General features: G+C 40.9%; 1 pseudogene; it reads right to left on the reverse strand.

Moving 5' to 3' along the window:
* Positions 1–9,028: 9,028 nt before the first annotated feature.
* On the reverse strand, positions 9,029–9,642 carry LOC110286331 (TM2 domain-containing protein 2 pseudogene; annotated as a pseudogene).
* Positions 9,643–18,774: the final 9,132 nt, after the last annotated feature.

Here is an 18,774-nt window from a genome sequence, read left to right on the forward strand (position 1 = left end):
TTCCCTGCTAACTGACCTCACTGACCCTACATTTTGTCTTTCTGTTTTATCAACAAGCTAACTACTCCACTCTGAATCCTGGTGAGATTCTTTTCCATGGTGGATGGCAAGGTCTCTGGGCACATGAAAGCACCCTACCTCCCCAGGTTCTGAAGGAGACTCCGTAGTGCCAGCAATACTGAACTGAATGCCCTAATGCCAGCTACAGATCTCGACATATAACTACCTTTTAATTTGTGTTTATCCTTGTGTGGGGGGTTTTTTGCCTGCATGTATGTCTGTGTTTAAGATAAACATTTGTTTTTGCCAATCCTTTCCAACTTTTCTTCCTTACTGGGAAACAACTACTGGAAGTTATTTCCAAATGATTCTCTGGACTTCCTATCATTTAGTAGCATTCCATTCTGGCTCAGTTATCATTGTAATGAGTCAAACTGTCTTTAGATAAGGTAGAACTACAATATTTGATATTTGACTATCAAAGGGGGAACTATGCAAACATACAGTTTGACTCCCTAACTTAATGATTCTTCCCAGTTATTAAGCACTTGCTGTTTGCCAGGCACTGCTGAGGGCTGAATATACATGACTCACTATTCTGCATAAGAACTTTATGCAGTAAGAGCCAGGCAGTGGTGGCACATGCCTTTAATCCCAGCACTTGGGAGGCAGAGGCAGGTGGATTTCTGAGTTCGAGGGCAGCCTGGCCGACAGAGTGAGTTCCAGGATAGCCAGGGCTACACAGAGAAACCCTGTCTTGAAAACCAAAAAAAAGAAAAGAAAAGAAAAAGGAAGAAAAGAAAAGAACTTTATGAAGCAAGTATTATCTTAAACACAAGAACACTGAAGATTATAAAGATTGGGAAGCTTTTTCCACTACTGGCCTAAAATGACAAAGAAAAACAGCCAACAATGAGAAGAAGCCGGTGACAACAGAAAAACCTGAAAAATAGAAAAATCTACAATTATACACGTGAGGCAGGGTAAATATGGACCAGATCCCTGGGGTGTTATAACAATGTTAGAGACACAGTTTTTCTCCTAACAGAACTGGAAACCCCGGTCATTACAGTTAGTTACCTCACCAGGTCCCACCTTCCTTGCTTACAGAAATCCGATTTAATAGAGCGTTTGGGTTAGTGGCCAGTGCTCAGCAAAGATAGGCTTATCTCCTAGCACCAAAGGATAAATCACTGTTGACCTAAGCTGAGCCTGGTAATCCCATCCCCCACATGCCCCTTTGTCACACATTGGTCTGGGAATGGGCAGTGACCCAACTTAGGTCAATAAGATAAAAAGGGAAGTCTGCTGTTCTGGGAACAATGGAGATCAGTGAGAAAAGCAAGCCCTGCACATATATGGACTCATTTCTAATTAACAGAATGATGGGAGGTAGCTATGGAGATCTCTCCCTCCCTCCCTCCCTCCCTCCCTCCTTCTCCCTCCTTTCCCCATCTCTCTTTCTCTTCTCCCTCCCTCCCCCTTCTTCCTTCTCCCCCTTCCTTCCCCTTCCTCTCTCTAATCTTTCATTCTGGGAAGAGCAGCTGCCATGTCTTAGGATCATTCAAATAGTTTCATGGGGTGGCCCAGATAGTGAGGAACAGTCAACATAGAAGTGAGTCTTGCTTCCTGCAGCTTTGTAAAGGAGCCAGCCACCTTCGAAGTGGACTCTCTTGCCCCCAAGTCAAGCCATGTCTGCACATAATTACAATCTCAGGAGATGCTTCCAACTAAAACCAGTTTAAGTATTGTCAAATCCCTGACTCACAGAAAGTCTGAGATAGTATTTATTGTTTGTAAGTACTAAACTTTGAGGTACTTCATTATTCAGAAATAATCAATACAGAGTCTCAGCAATGATTTTGTTCTGTAAGACAAAATCATAACCCAAACATTGAGTCCATAATTGAGTCCTTTTAGTTATTTCTGTTTGCTTGAGACAGTTTCTCTTTGTTAACCACCATAGCTCTCCTGTAGCTCACTGGTCAGGCTGGCTTCGGAACTCACTGAGGTCTACCTGCTTTTTCCTTGTGAGTGCAGGGATTAAAGGTATACATCAGCGGTTTACTGACTTAGTTAATCCCAGCACCATTGTACTACCTTTCTATCATGTGAAATAAACAAACGTGTAATGCGAGTAATAATCTGCTGAGTATAGTGTTGCTTGCTGCTGAAACATCTCACTACAGGTTTGGGGGAAATAAATGGTACTCATGTGATCAAGTTTACAGTTTTGTAAATTCTTTTTTTGTGAATGGGTCTCACGATGTGGTCCAGGCCACATTCAAACTCATGACCCTCCTGTGTTAAACTCTTGAGTGACAGGATTAGAGATGTACACCACCACATCTGACTATACATTTTTAAGAGATATTTCCATGTCTGCTAATATTGGAGTCAATAGTTGAGACTAATTTTCTCACAGAAAAATACTAGAAAAGCCGGACTCTTTGGAGAGACAAGTGCTAGAAGCTATACCAAGGATTGGACCCAGTGCCTCACATACTCCACAAAATCATCCCAGGTTTTTTTAAGGACAGGGTCTTTTTAAGGCTGTCCAAGCAAGACTTCAACTCACTCTGTACCTAAACCAGACTTAAACTTGGGATTCCCTCTGCCCCATTATCCCAAGCACTGAGATTTCAGGCCTATGCCATCAGGTCCAACTTAGCTAAAACCTTTAAAATGTTGTTTATTGTGCCAGGCACACACCTTTAACCCCTGCAACTCAGAAGGAAAAGGCAGGTGAACCTCCCCAGGCTACCCTGATCAGTGAGCTACAGGACAGCTATGGTTATTATAAAGAGAAACTCTGTCTCAAACAAAACAAACAAAAAACAAAACAAAAACGAAAACAAAAAACAAAAAAAAAATGTTTTTTAAATGTTGAAAAACTACCCAGAACTGTAAACCAAGATTTAAGAGGAAAAGAAGTAAATCCAGGGGGAGTAAGATAGTTCAGCCAATAAAAACACCTGCCACTAAGCCCAACAACCTGAGTTTGAACACTGGGATGCACATAGTAAGAAGAAACTGACTCCCCCAAGTTGTACCGTGACCTCAAATGCATGCTGTGGTACACATGTATAGACACACAAACAAAAAAATAAATGAAATAAAATATTTTTTTAAATAGAGGTAAGTCTGTAGTTTGGATTGTTTGCCTACAAGGGCACATGACAATTCCAGAAGAGGCAATTGAGACTGAAGATGAAGTTAAGCTTCAGTTAGATGCCTAAGAAGTCAGAATCCACCAAGGAGTTGGAGTGGTTTAAATAAGAATGGCTCCCATAGCCTTATATATTTGAATGCTTAGTCACCAGGGAGTGGAATTCTTTGAAAGGACCCCCTCCCGTGTGTGTGTGTGTGTGTGTGTGTGTGTGTGTGTGTGTGTGTGTGTGTGTAATATGCATGCAAACTGCAAACACTAGTGCAGATGTCAGAGGAAACCTTCAGGAGTCAGTTCTCTCCCTCCACTTTGTGGGTCCCAAGGATCCAACTCAAGCCCTTGAGAGATTTTTCCCTAACCTGATTTCGCAGGACTCTTGCTTAAACTTGCTTCTTTGGTGACAAGGACGGAAACCTAAAGTTGGGGCAAGTCTAACAGTAAACTCTGCAGACCCTAACTGATTCCTTTGCTCAAGGAGCTAATTTGTCAATTGTAGCTACCTGACGGCTTGATTGGAGGGGAAAGTATTTCAAGATGGTGCTCACATGGATCGTGACAAGGGGTCTCAGTTTCTTACTAGCATGGTCCTTGCCATAACACCTAGTCTGTGTCCTCATGACAGAAGAGCTGAATACTTCTCAAATAACTGATCCAAGTGGTAGAAGGAGAAAGAAATTACAATAGCTTTTATTACTCATTCTCAAGTGCCAAACATCATCATCTCAGTCATAATCTGCCATTGGGAATGAATCACTAAATCCAATCCCCACTGAAGAGGAGGCTTACTGGGATTCATCTCTTTCTTTCTCATTTTCTTTTGGGGTTTCACTTCTTGGAGGTAAAACTTAGAGATCTTTGAGCATGTATTAAAAATGACCAGACTCTTTTCCTAGTCCCCTTTTTGCCAAGAGCTGGGTCTGATGAGATCCTGCAGGCACACATTTCTTGGTCCATAAAGAAACAAGTATAGGGCTGGTGAGATGGCTCAGTGGGTAAGAGCACCCGACTGCTCTTCCGAAGGTCCAGAGTTCAAATCCCAGCAACCACATGGTGGCTCACAACCATCCGTAACGAGATCTGGTGCCCTCTTCTGGAGTGTCTGAAGACAGCTATAGTGTACTTACATATAATAAATAAATAAATCTTAAAAAAAAAAAAAAGAAAGAAACAAGTATAAGGAATATCAAAGACACCAAAATTAAGTCTTTATGACAATTGCCTATAGTTCTTTTAATGTCTCACCTGTGCTGATGTTTCTTGGAATGGTAAAATGTCCACTTGGTAGCAATTCTGAAAGTTTTACAGTCCAAGCTCCTACGTTCTCTGCAGCAAATTACCTTTTGAATATCTAGGTTTATTTTAATATTCAGTGACTACTACTAGATTAACTGGTGCTTAGCATATAGCTTCAATGGGAATATTCAGTGAATACTACATTAAAAATAGTTACATTGTTACAATTATTGGGAAATTGCTATGCAAAATTATGATCTAGGATACAACCAGCAAAATCCCAGGTGTAGGACACCCAACAGGAAAAGAAATCACCATAAACATTTAGATCCACATACATATGTTTATGGAACAAACTTTTTTTTTTTTTTTTTTTTTTGGTTTTTTTGAGACAGGGTTTCTCTGTATAGCTCTGGCTGTCCTGGAACTCACTTTGTAGACCAGGCTAGCCTCGAACTCAGAAATCTGCCTGCCTCTGCCTCCTGAGTGCTGGGATTAAAGGCGTGTGCCACCACGCCCGGCTTCTTAAAATTTTTGAATATTGACTGGATATTTGATGGTCTTGAAATATTTTATTTAAAATTTTGAGTGTGATAACTATATAATTATAATTTAATATAATTCTTTTAGAATTACATACAGTGTGTTTTGACCACTCCTCCCAAATCCCCACTTCTACACAATTTTGATTTTTTTGAAGGATCATTATCATAGACATACACTGAAATAATTTTGTTTTCTTTTATTTGTGGTGTTAGGATCAAGGCCAGGGACTTGAATATACCAGTCAAGTGTTGTACCACTAAGCTACATCTCCAGGCTCTACACTGTACCACTGAGACCAGCCTCCCTCCTGCCTCATCCCCCTTAATGGTAGGGTCATACACCACCAGACCCACCTTGCTAGTGTTTTGTTTCTTGTTGCTAATGATTTCTTTTTTGAGATTCACTATGCAGCCTGAGCTTCCCTTAAACTCATGGCAATGCTCTTTCTTCAGCCTCCCAGGCCCTGAGATTACAGGTTTGAGCCATCATGCTTAGCTATTATTGACATTTTGGGTTTTTTGAGATATGTCATCCTGGCTGGCCTAGAATCCACTATGTAAAGCAAGTTGGCTTCTAACTCACAGAGATTCTCCTGCCTCTGTCTCCTGAGTGCTGGAATTAAAGATGTGCACTGGGTGCTCACTGAACTTTTAATAGCAAATACATGATGTTTGTTGCAGTGTTACTAGTGATATTAACTTTGATCATTTGGCTAAGGTAGTCCTTAAAACTACCATAATTTGGGGGGCTGGAGAGATGGTTCAGTGGAAATGGGATCCGATGCCCTCTTCTGGTGTGTATGAAGACAGCTACAGTGTACTTATATACATAAAATAAATACATTTTTAAAAAAACTACCATAATTTTTTAAGACAAAGTCTTGCTATATAACTCTGACTGGTCTACTACTCACTATGTAGACCATACATGCAACAATCTTTCTTCCTCAGCTTCCCAGGTACTGGAAATACAGCTGTATTTCACCATGCCCAGCTATCCTTATTCTTTTTAGCTTACTGTAATCAGTAAGCAATCTGCAGAAAGATGCAGTGAGTTTGTATAAATGTCCTGTCCCTTCCTCATCTCATTGTTCTGACTGTTGCAACTGTTACATGAATCTCTCTCTCTGTGTGTGTGTGTGTGTGTGTGTGTGTGTGTGCGCGCGTGCGCGCACACACACGTGCGTGCATTAAGACTGTCCACCGACTAAAAAATTAAGTAGGGAGAAACAGGCTTTGCAAGCAAGTACTGCATGACTGGATGCAGCCCGTGGGCCACGAGGCTGTAACCTTTGCTCTTTATTACCCATATTAAATACAGTGTCTCAAAATAATCTGTGGTGCCAAACATCAAGAGAGTGCTTTCCTTTCTAGAGGAGGAGTGCATATTAACTGAGCCATCATTTATGAGCTTCCTGGGGGCCAGAGATTTCCTATTATTCTGGGTAGTCTTCTGTAAACAGCTGTTGGGTTACTCTAGGACCAAGGACTCCCCTAGGAGACAGTATTTGTAAGGCTGAATGAAATTAGAACAATCACAGTATAATCACAACAGTTGGTCACCCTAACAATTACGTGTTCACACAGTCAAAGTTCACTCAGCTGTGTATTTATGACATATACATCAGTGACCTGAACTGCGCAGAAAAGAGGTCTGGTTAGCACAAATATAAAACTGATATTAGTAGAATTTAGACTTCTATGAAGTGGCCTTAGGGTTACATTATCATTTTCCTCAACCATATCATAGAGTTAAGCTATGAGGTAATTAAAGCTCTCAGACATCATTTTCATGAACTGTGATTGAGACATGACTCCTCTTTCCTTCCTTCATTCAAGGAATGTCTAACCTTAGAGACTTGACTTCCATTATAGTTCATCCTGCTTCTGTTTCTGTTCTGTTTTTTGAAATATGCATTGACTTTGAGAGAATTCATGTCTCAGTTCCGGAACCTCCCTTGGTGGTTTGTTTGCATGCTAATGAAGGACACAAAAGAGCTTTCATTCTCCAGACTTTACCCACTTGCACTATGCTTTGAAATCTGGTCACCATCAGCACCTTTTTTCTCAGTAGTCTGCTGTATTTGATTCTTGTGTCCTCCAAAGGGTCTTACCTAGTGTTGCAGCACTGGGAGTAGGGGAAGCTTCATGAGGTGGACCCCAGTGGGAGATTTTCAGGTGTTTGGAACTTGTAAAATAGTTAAGCTGAAGCTTTCCATATTTCTATTAAAATATAGTATTGAGAATATTCCCCATTTGACAGGTTTGCTGTTCCTGTAGAATTAATTAATTAATTAATTAATTAATTAATTTGTGGTTTTTTTTTTTCAAGACAAGGTTTCTTTGTGTAGTCCTGGATGTTCTGGAACTCTTTCTGTAGACCAGGCTGGCCTCAAACTCACAGGGATCCACCTGCCTCTGCCTCCGGACTGCTGGTGTTAAAGGCATGCACCACCACACTTAGCTAAAACTCTTCATTTGGGGGGTTTGGGGAGGATGCTGAGGACTGAACCCAAGGCATAGCAGTGTAAGAATTCTACCACTGGGCTAGCTCCTCACAGAATAATCTTGTGATTCCAACATTATGACCTATACAGAAAATTCACTTGAAAATGTCTAATAGGACTGGAGAGATGGCTCAGCGGGTAAGAGCACTGATTACTTTTCCAAAGGTCCTGAGTTCAAATCCCAGCAACCACACAGTGGCTCACAACCATCTGAAATAGGAGCAGATGCCCTCTTCTGGAGTGTCTGAAGACAGCTACAGTGTCCTCACATATAATAAATAAATAAATAAATAAATAAATAAATAAATATTTTTTAAAAAAGAAAATGTCTAATAATTTCACATTTTAAGCACAAAACATAGTTATAATAAAACAGATTATGGGCAATATCGTGAAAAAATTAAAAACAGTTTATAATATGATTACACTATAAAACCACATTTTTTGGAAAAATACTAGTAATGTAATATTGAAGACATTATTGAAAAACTACTCTATTTGGGCTAGATAGATGGCTGGGTAGTTAAGAGCATTGACTGCTCTTCCAGAGGTCCTGCGTTTAATTCCCAGCAAGCACATGATTGCTCACAACCATCTGAAATAGGAGCAGATACCCTCTTCTGGTGTGTCTGAAGGCAGCTACAGTCTTCAACTACTCATATACATAAATAAATAAATCTATAAAAAGAAATTATTCTGTTTATGTTATTTTTAATGTTCAGAAAGGCAGTATAAATAAGGGATACTCTTATATTCATTAATATGTAATATATATATTTTTTCTTTTTAGAAAGAATTTTTTTCCTTTGTTGGCTTTGCCATGTGTCTCATACTGACCTTAAACTCCATCATTCTGCATTAGTATTATTTTGGAAGTTAGTTAGTTTTTTTTTTTTAACTTTATTCTGCAATTCAAATTCTGAGTCAGAATTTTGGTGTGTATTAAAATCCACAGTCATTTCTTTTTTTTTTTTTTTTTTTTTTTAAAGATTTATTTATTTATTATATGTAAGTACACTGTAGCTGTCTTCAGACACTCCAGAAGAGGGCGCCAGATCTCATTACGGGTGGTTGTTAGCCACCATGTGGTTGCTGGGATTTGAACTCTGGACCTTCGGAAGAGCAGTCGGGTGCTCTTACCCACTGAGCCATCTCACCATCCACAGTCATTTCTACATCACCTGAAGACTTCTCATTGGCGCAGCTTCTGATCTGTTCATGAAAATGTAGGGTTCCAAAAGGCTGTGAATGGATAAACACTGGTTTGGTTCATCCTGTTGTGTCCCCTTGCTCCAGACGACTGAAGATCCAGATGCACAGAAATATCACTGACAATGATCTCTGGAGAGAAGTCACCATTTTGATCTTCGAGATTTTATATGTGAGGAAGGGTACGACTGGACTCCACACTACTGCTTGTCATTCTGGTTTGCAAGGTTCAGATTTGGGGTGAAGAAATTGATCGGTCCTTCCTTCTAGAGAGGATGGTGATGCTCAGAGGAGAATTTAGAGCTTGTAATTATCTTGGCAGTCAAGTACTCGCTTTCCTTGCCAGCATAGGACAACAGCAAGGTTTAGTAGAAAGTGCACCAGTTGCTGCCATCAATCGGCATCAGTCCCCCAGTGATGAGCAAAATAAGATCGACGAACCACCAGATCCTCCAAGTGTTAGCAGCTTCCCAGTGTGTCCCAGGCAGAAGCAGTGGACTCCGAAGCATCCCAGGAAGAGAGAGTAGAGAAGCGTGGTTATGAAGTGCTGTCCAGTATACTTTATAATAATACAAGGCTTATTTTCTTGTAGGAAGGTCCTGGGGCTGGCACACTCAATTCCCTCCAGGGCTCTGCACTGGACTGCAGTGCGCTCCACATCACTATAGGCCTGACCTCCTAACTTGAGACAACCAGAACCAAGTTCCTGGGATGCAGTTGCTTTTCCAACGTGATCCACTGGGGCATCACAATCTACAAGGTAGATTAAGAGCAAAGGTAGTTAAGAGCAAAGGATGACTGGAGAGTGCCAGCTCCTGGCTGCGGGCCTCTCCAGGTGAGCGGCACCCTGAGGGTGAGAGATGCAGTTCGGGTACAATGAGTGGCTCTGAGAGACACAGTGCAACAGCAGCAAGTTCCCCAACAGCAAGGCCGCCTGGTCTCACAGCAATAGGTAACTCACAGGGCAGCTGCCCTGCATCTTTCTGGGCCGGTCCTAGAGACTTGGCATAAAGACAAAGCCAGGCCGCCACGGCCGACCGGCAGAAGTTAGTTTTTAATAGAACTCTTTTATAACCTTCCCATATAATAAAATCAATTTTTCAGCTAGCAGGTAAAAATTCTCTGGCATAGGGAATTTTTTTTTGGTGCCCTAAACTCTTTGAAGTACTCTGGTTTGGGTAACCAGAGTTATGGCATTAGTATAAATCGCATAGCATTAGTATCATGCGTGCCTTTGTAACTTTATCTCTATCCTTTATCAGTGCCTGCAACTCAGATCCCCTTTCACAAAGAACCCGAGCCAAAAAGGCCACTTAGGCCTCTTAACCTGCCCTCCCTCCTTCTTTATGTGAGTCAAGTGAGGTAGCAAGGGAAGGGAGATAGAAAGTTCAGAGGTATAAAAAGGTTCTGGCTTTTGTTCCCTGGGAGGCGTCTTTTCACCAATTAATTTATTAACAAGCCCCAAGAGTTGTCCTGGAAGTAGATTGCTGTCTCCATGGACATGTGAGCAATGGGAAAAGAAGCAGCAGGAAAATGTATAGCAGCACTGACAGGAAGAGGACAAGAAAAACAAGTGCCCAAGAACTCCAGGAAACAACACTGAGCACAGAGAAAGCTCAACTGGGTCAGGCAAGAAGTCAAAGCCTGCATGAACCTGGCATGCCCAGACTACTTGTTGTCTTAGCTAGGGTGGTTGTTTGTTTATTTGTTTGTTTGTTTGTTAGATTAAATTTTTTGAGCAAAGATGTTTATTATAGTTTATACAAGATTACCAGTAACTATTACTTTATCTATTTTAAATCAATATTAGAATATACGGTGAAGAAGTATATATTTATATGCTTTAAAGTAAATGCTTATTTTTGTTATTTCAAAGTAATTTTCATAAAATTCCTGTAGCTTGCAAAAATGACACCTTATAGATATGTATCATCAAACATCCTGTAACAGTTAACGTATAAATTGAACAACTTCTGTTTACTTATAAAGACCAAAGAACACTGACAATCAATACATATTATAAAATTTAAAATTTTTGCATAAGCCATAGTGAAGGCAGTTTATAATTATTTACATAGATACAGCTAATATGCAATACATATATTTTATTTCTGCTAACTTGTGAAATCAATTTAGCAACCACCAACTCACACAGCATCCCTGTCCATCCTGGCTCATCCCAGTGTACTATTTCACTATTGCTTGGTGTATTGTTTGTTCTATCCTATTTGAACGTTTCTTCTCCTATTAAGTTTGAAAGTGCTTTAGTAACTGCCTTAGTGATGACAATTTACACAGTATGGATTACCTCTTTTTTGGCTTTATTCTAAATGAGCATCCATAAAGGATAAACTCTAAATGAACTAGGATTTATGATAAGCACATTCCTACGACTGGTAAACGTTGATGGGATATTGACCTCTTAAATATGTTTGTTGTTGTTGTTGTTGTTTTTGGTTTCTTTGAGACAGGGTTTCTCTGTGTAGCCCTGGCTGTCCTGGAACTCACTTTGTAGACCAGGCTGACCTCAAAATCAGAAATCCTCCTGCCTCTGCCTCCTGAGTGCTAGGAATAAATATGTTTAAAGTACATAGACATCACACACACGGGCTGGTGAGATGGCCCAGTGGGTAAGAGCACCCGACTGCTCTTCCGAAGGTCCAGAGTTCAAATCCCAGCAACCACATGGTGGCTCACAACCATCCGTAACAAGATCTGGCGCCCTCTTCTGGAGTGTCTGAAGACGGCTACAGTGTACTTACATATAATAAATAAATAAATCTTAAAAAAAAAAAGACATCATACACACACACACAAACAATTAACCATTACTGTAAAATGATTTAAAAGGCCAACATGTAATACCACAAAGCATAGAACTGAATATGCCTGATCATTTTCAAGATTCATTAACATTTTAACTAATTACTAGTACTTTAGCTTTTGATGCCACGCTGAAGTCTACCGGTGAAATTCAACAATTTAAAGGCATAAAGGCATAACAGATATCTTTCTTCACTTGGATGCATCCCACTGACTCTCACCCTTCTCCCCCAAGGGAGCATCTTTTATATTAAAGCCAAGTGGTTTCAGACTTTCTCGGCCAATGCCATATGTATAAACAATAATAGCACAATGATGTCCAGGAAGTAAGATCTTACAGTAACCTCCTAGTTATCCAGTCCATAATATTCAGCTTTGGTAACTTACGTATACAAATATAAATAAATAAGGACAAAATCCACAACAGTACAAATATTTTCCTGTATGTCAGTCTCTTCTTTTAGCAATTTCTTTTTTAAAAAATAGTTATTTAATGTATGTGAGTACACTGTAGCTGTCTCCAGACACACCAGAAGAGGGCGTCAGATCCCATTACAGATGGTTGTGAGCCACCATGTGGTTGTTGGGAATCAAACTCAGAACCTCTGGAAGAGCAGTCAGTGCTCTTAACCTCTGAGCCATCTCTTCAGCCCATTTTTTTTTAATTGGATATTTTATTTATTTTCATTTCAAATGTTATCCTCTTTTCTGGTTCCCCCCTGAAACCTCCTATCCCATCTGCCTCCCCCTACTTCTTTGAGGGTTCTCCCCCACCCACTCATCTACTCCTGCCTCCCTGCCCTAGCATTCCTTCACACTGGGGCATCAAGCCTTCATAGGACCAAGAGCCTCTCCTCGCATTGATGCCAGAGCACTCATACACACAGAGTTATCTTCCCAGTTCCCTCCTTTAGGATCTCCCCAAAATTAGTTATTATCTGTGTATCTCTCCTTTTCTGTCTCTGTCTCTCTCTCCATCTCATACATACACTTTTTGTGTCCCTCTCTCTCTGGTTCTGTCTTTCTCTCACTCTCTCAGAGACATTAGATACATCATTAGTGGAAAAGTTGTAAAATATAGATATAAAAAGGTTAAACCATTCAGAGTTTCACCACTCAATAATTATCACTGTTAATATTCTGGAGTATGTCTTCATAAAATTGCAAGTTCATATCCAGACATATAAAGGTACATATTTGAACATGGGAGTTCCTTAACATTATTTTATAACTTGGTGAGTTTTCAACTTACAGTACACTGGCACTTCTTTCCATTTTGATAAATACATACTTGATATCCTCATTAATGAGACTTATATAGCACCCTACTCTATGGACATATTGTAAATTATTTTAGCAGTGAACTATATTTAACATTATTATGATCTCCAAGTTTTCACCATTACAAAAAAAAAAAAAAAAAGGTAAAAGGTCAGGCCCAGCAACCACATAGTGGCTCACAACCATCTGTAATGGGATCTAACGCCCTCTTCTGGTGTGTCTGAAGGCAGTGACAGTGTATTCACATAAATATATAAATTTTTTTTTTAATTTAAAAAGAAATAGCTTTACGGCTGGAGAGGTGGCTCTGAAGTTAAGAGAGCTTGCTGCATAAATGCTCTTTACTCCAGCATCAAGAGTTCTGACGCCCTTTTGTCCTCCTTGGACACCAGCAATGCACTCACAGGCACACCTGTAGGAGGGCTCCCTGTGCAGTGCCACTTCCTGCCCTCCATTGCCTAGCAGCACACCCCTCCCCTTTCCTCTTCTACCCTCAAATCCAAACACAAAACTTAGCACTCTGTGTGCCATCCACTCCGCACACACTGTCCAGCAGCAGGTCAGTCCTATATATTAATTATTAATAAATTAAAGAGTAATAAAAATGGAGTGAACGAGGCTGGGGAGATGGCTCAATGTGTAAAACGCTTGTTCTTCAAAGTCGAGGACCTGAGTTTAATCTCCAGCACGCACAGAAAAGCCGAATGTGGCAACCAGAATGTATAATCTCAGGCTCAGGAGGCAGAAACAGGATGATCCCCGGGACTTGCTAGCCAGCCAAACTAGTCAAAGCAGCGAGTTCCAAGGCCAAAACGTGACCGGAGGAGCTACCAAGGAAAACTTTAACACGGACCTCTGGCACACTCAAGCACACATTCCCACCCCCCAACCCCCACCCCCACACACATACCTTGGGATTTCTGACCTCTAGGACTGTGAAGAATACATTTCTGATGCTTTAAGTCACTGTGTTCGTAATAATTCGTTATAGTGGACACAAGAAATTGATCACACTGTGTTGTTACCTGCTTATCTGATAACAGTGGAGTGCTTAGGCGGCTCATTAAGAAAGAACAATGGGGCCCAATAGGCTGTCGAGGGTTCTATTTGGTGCCTGCTTCCAGCATTGCTTGGTTGGTTATTCCTCAGATGACCAGCAGGTGGCGGTGCTATACAGGAGCTGAAGAGGAACTTCCTTCCCGTTCACATTCTCCCTGCATTTTTATTTCTTTTGAGGCAAAATCTGTGACCCAGGCTGCCTTTTAACTCACTATGTAGCTGAGAATGGTCTTGAACTGCCTGTTCTCTTGCCTCCATTTTCCAAGACCTAGAATTACAGGTGTGCATCACTCTACCCAGATCCTCGTTAAATAGCTTATTTTCATCCTTCATACCCTAAAAACAGAATCTTCTTTCTCAAAGCAGCATGTTTGGCCCTTGTGCACCTTCAGGCTGTAGATAATTTAGATTCCAGAAATTAGATTGGGCATTTCTCTTTCTCCCTTCCTCTCTTCCCTCCTTATCTTTCTTCCTTTCTCCTTTTGTAACAGCATCTCATGTGTTCTCCGCTAGTCTAGAACTCATTGAGCAGCCAAAGCTGACCTTCAACTCCAAACCCATCTGATTCCACCTCCTGAATGCTGAGATTACAGACATATCCACAGCAACACCCACTTTGTGTGATACTGAGGTTTGAACCCAGGATTCCAACCCTGCTAAACCAGCACTCTTCTAGTTAAACTACAGTCCCAATCTCTAGATTTGGCATTTCAAAAACTGCAAAGGAGTTTTGAAGTGTAGCCAAAGCCATACTGTGTTGCCCAGGCTGGCTGAGAGCTTAATCTTCCTGCTTTAAGCATCTTAAGTATTTAGGAGTGCAGGAACATGTCACCATGCCCTGCTGTTAGTATTTACAAAGCTTTCGATGCTGGAAAATTGCAACCTTTGATCTGGCTCTGTTGGCATATGCCTGCAATCCCAGCTACTTAGGAGGCTAATACTGGATGTCTCCATTTAGTTCAAGGCCTGTCTGGGATGAAGAGGGGGTTCAAGGCAAACAGGAGGAAATTAGTGAGAACTTGTCTCAAAAAGAGAAGTCAAAAGAGAGCTGTGGATATAACCCATTGGGTCGATTGAGGCCCTAGGTTTTATGTCCAGTATAGTAATATATAACCAAATACTGTGGTCTTTGGAGAAAATGCTCCAGGTTTGTCTTTATGGCCCTTGTGCATCTTCAGACTTAGCTAATAACAAGATGGACTAAGCTGGTAGCCGCTGTGTTTATAGTGGCTTCTCTTTAATAATGCCAACATCAAACATGGTGCTCCTTCCACGCCAGTTCCTTCTGTCATGAAGAAGATGCGTTTCTTAGCTAGTGTTTCTCGGACAGAAGTGCCACTGATCCCTGCTATGTATTAGTTCAGTTAATCCTTACAACACTTTAGAAGATGCTGTTTCAGTGATGCCATTGTAATAGATGAGACACATGAAGTTTAGGGAACTTTAATATCAGAGGAAATATCTGAGGAAAAAATACAAGCCCCAAGTCCTGGTCATCTGGATATCAATTTCTGTGCTAATGGAAGGGATTTGACTTCTGGCCATCTTTCTTTTTGATTCAGCACATCGTGTATCATTGATTTGATCCTTGAACCATGTATCACATGGCATTGCAATTATCATTTTATACAAAGAGAAATGTTGTATTAATTGCTGCAATCATCACCTTGATAATCTACCTGGCAAAGGCGGCCTAAGGATCTATTTTGGCTCACAGTTTGAATAGAGTCCATTAATAGTGGAAAAGGCACAGTGGTAGAGTGCAACGCTGCACCAGCAGTCCGGGAGCAGGAGGAAATGAACACTTTTGCTCAGCTCGCTTTCTCTTTTGTACGCAGCCTAGCTACCATCCCATTCCCACCACAATGGACCCCCCAACTACAAATTGCCAGAAGCCCCCCCTGGAGTTTGTTTCCTAGGTGATTCTAAATCTATCAAGTTGACAGCCATTATTAACCATCAAATATGTTTTTTTTTCCTAATTAGATAGCAAATTTCATGAAAAAAAGGTTAGCAAACCTTGACATCCACCCAGAACCTGGTGCTGTGCTGTGTCATTACTTTCTACTACATACTTGTTAACGTGTGATTTGAGGATGTTCCATAGTTAGACCTTAAGTCAATGAACCTTTGATTGCTGTGACAAACTCCCTGAGGAAAAGCATCTTAAAGAAGGAAGGATTAACTTTGGCTGGCCATTTCAGAGGTTTCAGTCCCTGGTTGTTTGATTCCAGTGACTTTGGCCCTGTGACGAAACAAAATAGCCTGGTGAGGAGCACCGTGGAGCAAAGTCTCAAACCTCAGAAACAGAGGAAAAGGGGTCAGGGTTGCAAACCTCAGGGTTTTCTCCCACTGATTTAACCTCCCAGTGGGCCTACATCCTAAAGCTCCTAACACCACCCACAAGTGCCACAGTCTGGCAAACAGGTCTTGATGTAGGATTTGGGAAGTTTTGTGGGGTGCACTCAAAACCCAAACCATAACAGGCTCTTGTTCATGTCAGTATACTTAACAATTTAATATGGAAAGAGCCCCTGGCAAACTTCATCTGTGATCTACTTACCATGTCACTATATTTAATGATTTAATATGGAAAGAACCCCTGGCAAAGTTCATCTGTGATCTACTTACCATTAGCCACCAGTAATAGTCTTAAAATGCACCCTGAAGGTAAAGTACGTAGTAAAATCAGGCGATTGCATTAAGCCATTATTCAGTCAATGTAAGCCCTTCCTGGTTTACAGACAGATCTGCACAGAAGCTAATGTCCAGACACATCTAGAAACCTTATTGCGTATTTCCTGAGCTTACAGGCCATTTTTATTAAGCTAATTGGAGAACACTCAAATTAAATTCTCAGTTTTATATAAAATACATAATGTATGGCTGGATATGTAGTCCAGTTGGTAGAATAAAGCTCTAGTTTGGATCTCCAGCACTGCATAAAACAGTGTAATAGCATGTGATCCTCCCTGCCCCCCTGGGGTCATCATGGTTCATGAGGGCGAATGGAGCAGAGCCTATGGTCAGGGGATTCTGAAGCCCTGTAATTAAGTACAGTAATGAGCACACCCGAGGACCAACTGTGGGGAAACAGATCAACTTTACTTGGAGGTGATTCAAGGGTTATATAGTTTTTAGGTTCAGGGGGTAGGGATATCCAGGATGGGCAAATGTCATTGGCTGAAGGCTAAGGTCCTGAGATGCCTCATTAGCACAGGGAGGCAGGCATTCCAAGAAACTCAGGTGCTAGCTGAATGGGCTCTTATCAGGAGAAAGGAAGTTGAACCTATAATCTAAGGCTACGTGACATTCTGCCTGTAGAGTTGTGTGTGTGGGAGGGTTAGGTCAGAGAAGGGGAAGCCCTGCTAGTAAAGGGAGTCACCCATTTTACACTGAGCCCAAAAGGCTACCTGGACAATGGTAGACTTCAACCTTAATTAGCAGTTTTCCCACAATAGTACTTGTCTATCATCCCGGCAGTGTTGAGCTTCAGGCTGAAGGATCAGTAGTTGAAGTTTTTCCTCAGCTATATAATAAATTCAAGGCCAGCCTTGGATACACGAGCTCAAAGATACATGTAGCTTGTAGATCCTCTATTTCAGTACTTTGACAATGAGAATGAACATTATTTTAGACAAATAATTGAATTTGCCCAAGGATAAAGAGCACTTCTGGGATTCGGAGAACCATTATGTATTTTGACATGCAAACATTTATTCTCATTAAATTCCATTTATAATATAACTCTAATATATCTCTAATAATCATAATTTACTTTAATTTAACTGTACCTATGTTATTCTTAGGTTTATAAATATCAGTCTTTGAAAATAAAACAATATTTGGACCTGAAAAATGTCTCAGTGCATAATGGGGTTTTACTTCCAAGCCTGACAATCTGGATTTGATCCCTGGGACCCACATAAGAGAAGGAGAGAATCAGCTCCCAGAAGTTCTATTCTGACTGCCACACACTCTTGAGGCATCACACACACACACACACACACACACACACAAAAAAAACCATTATTGCCCTAACTTTATATTTATTGGTAGAAAGATGACCATAGGTAGGGAAGTGTTTGTGAAATTCCATTATTGCTACTGTTATTTTGAAATTAATAAGTGTGTGTGTGTGTGTGTGTGTGTGAGAGAGAGAGAGAGAGAGAGAGAGAGAGAGAGAGAGAGAGAGAGAGAGAGAGAGGCAGACTGTGGCATTTATGGGTGGTGTTAGGAGCGTTAGGATGTAGCCCAGTGGTTAAATCAGTGGGAGAAAACCCTGAGGTTTGCAACCCCATCCCTTTTCCTCTGTTTCTGAGGTTTGAGACTTTGCTCCACGGTGCTCCCCACCAGGCTATTTTGTTTCTTCATAGGGCCAAAGTTACAGAACAGCCAGGGGCTATACAGAGAAACCTTGTCTCGAAAAACCAAAAAAAAAAAAAAAAAAAAAATCAAACAGAAGTCATCACATTTTTGAGGGAAAATACTTTTGCCTGCTGAGCCATCTTGATTGCCCTCATATTTCTTTTTATTGAGTAAGACTTTATTTTTATTTTTATATGTATGGGTTTTACCTGAATGTATGTCTATATACTGTGTGAGTGCAATGTCCTCAGAGGCCAGAAGAGGAGGCCAGATTCCATGAAACTGGAATTATAGATAGCTATGAGCCAGCATGTGGCTTCTGGGAACCAAAGCCTTGCCTTTTGAAAGAGAAACCATTTCTCCACTCCACTTCTCAGACTGCCTCGAAGGTGCAGGATCATTTTGTTGCAGCAAGTGTCCACTCCTTGACTGAACTGATTCATAGACACTTTAGGCATATGCCCACTGGTTTTTTTCTGTAGAAACTGATCTTGTGTGGGCAAAGCTGATATTGTAGCTCATAGTAACAAGAAAGACCTCCTTCATGAGCACATAACCCATGTCCTCACACAAGGCCCCA

The sequence above is a fragment of the Mus caroli genome, unplaced genomic scaffold, assembly GCF_978045245.1.
Source record: "Mus caroli unplaced genomic scaffold, Mus_caroli_1 scaffold_5, whole genome shotgun sequence".
Lineage (NCBI taxonomy): Eukaryota > Metazoa > Chordata > Mammalia > Rodentia > Muridae > Mus > Mus caroli.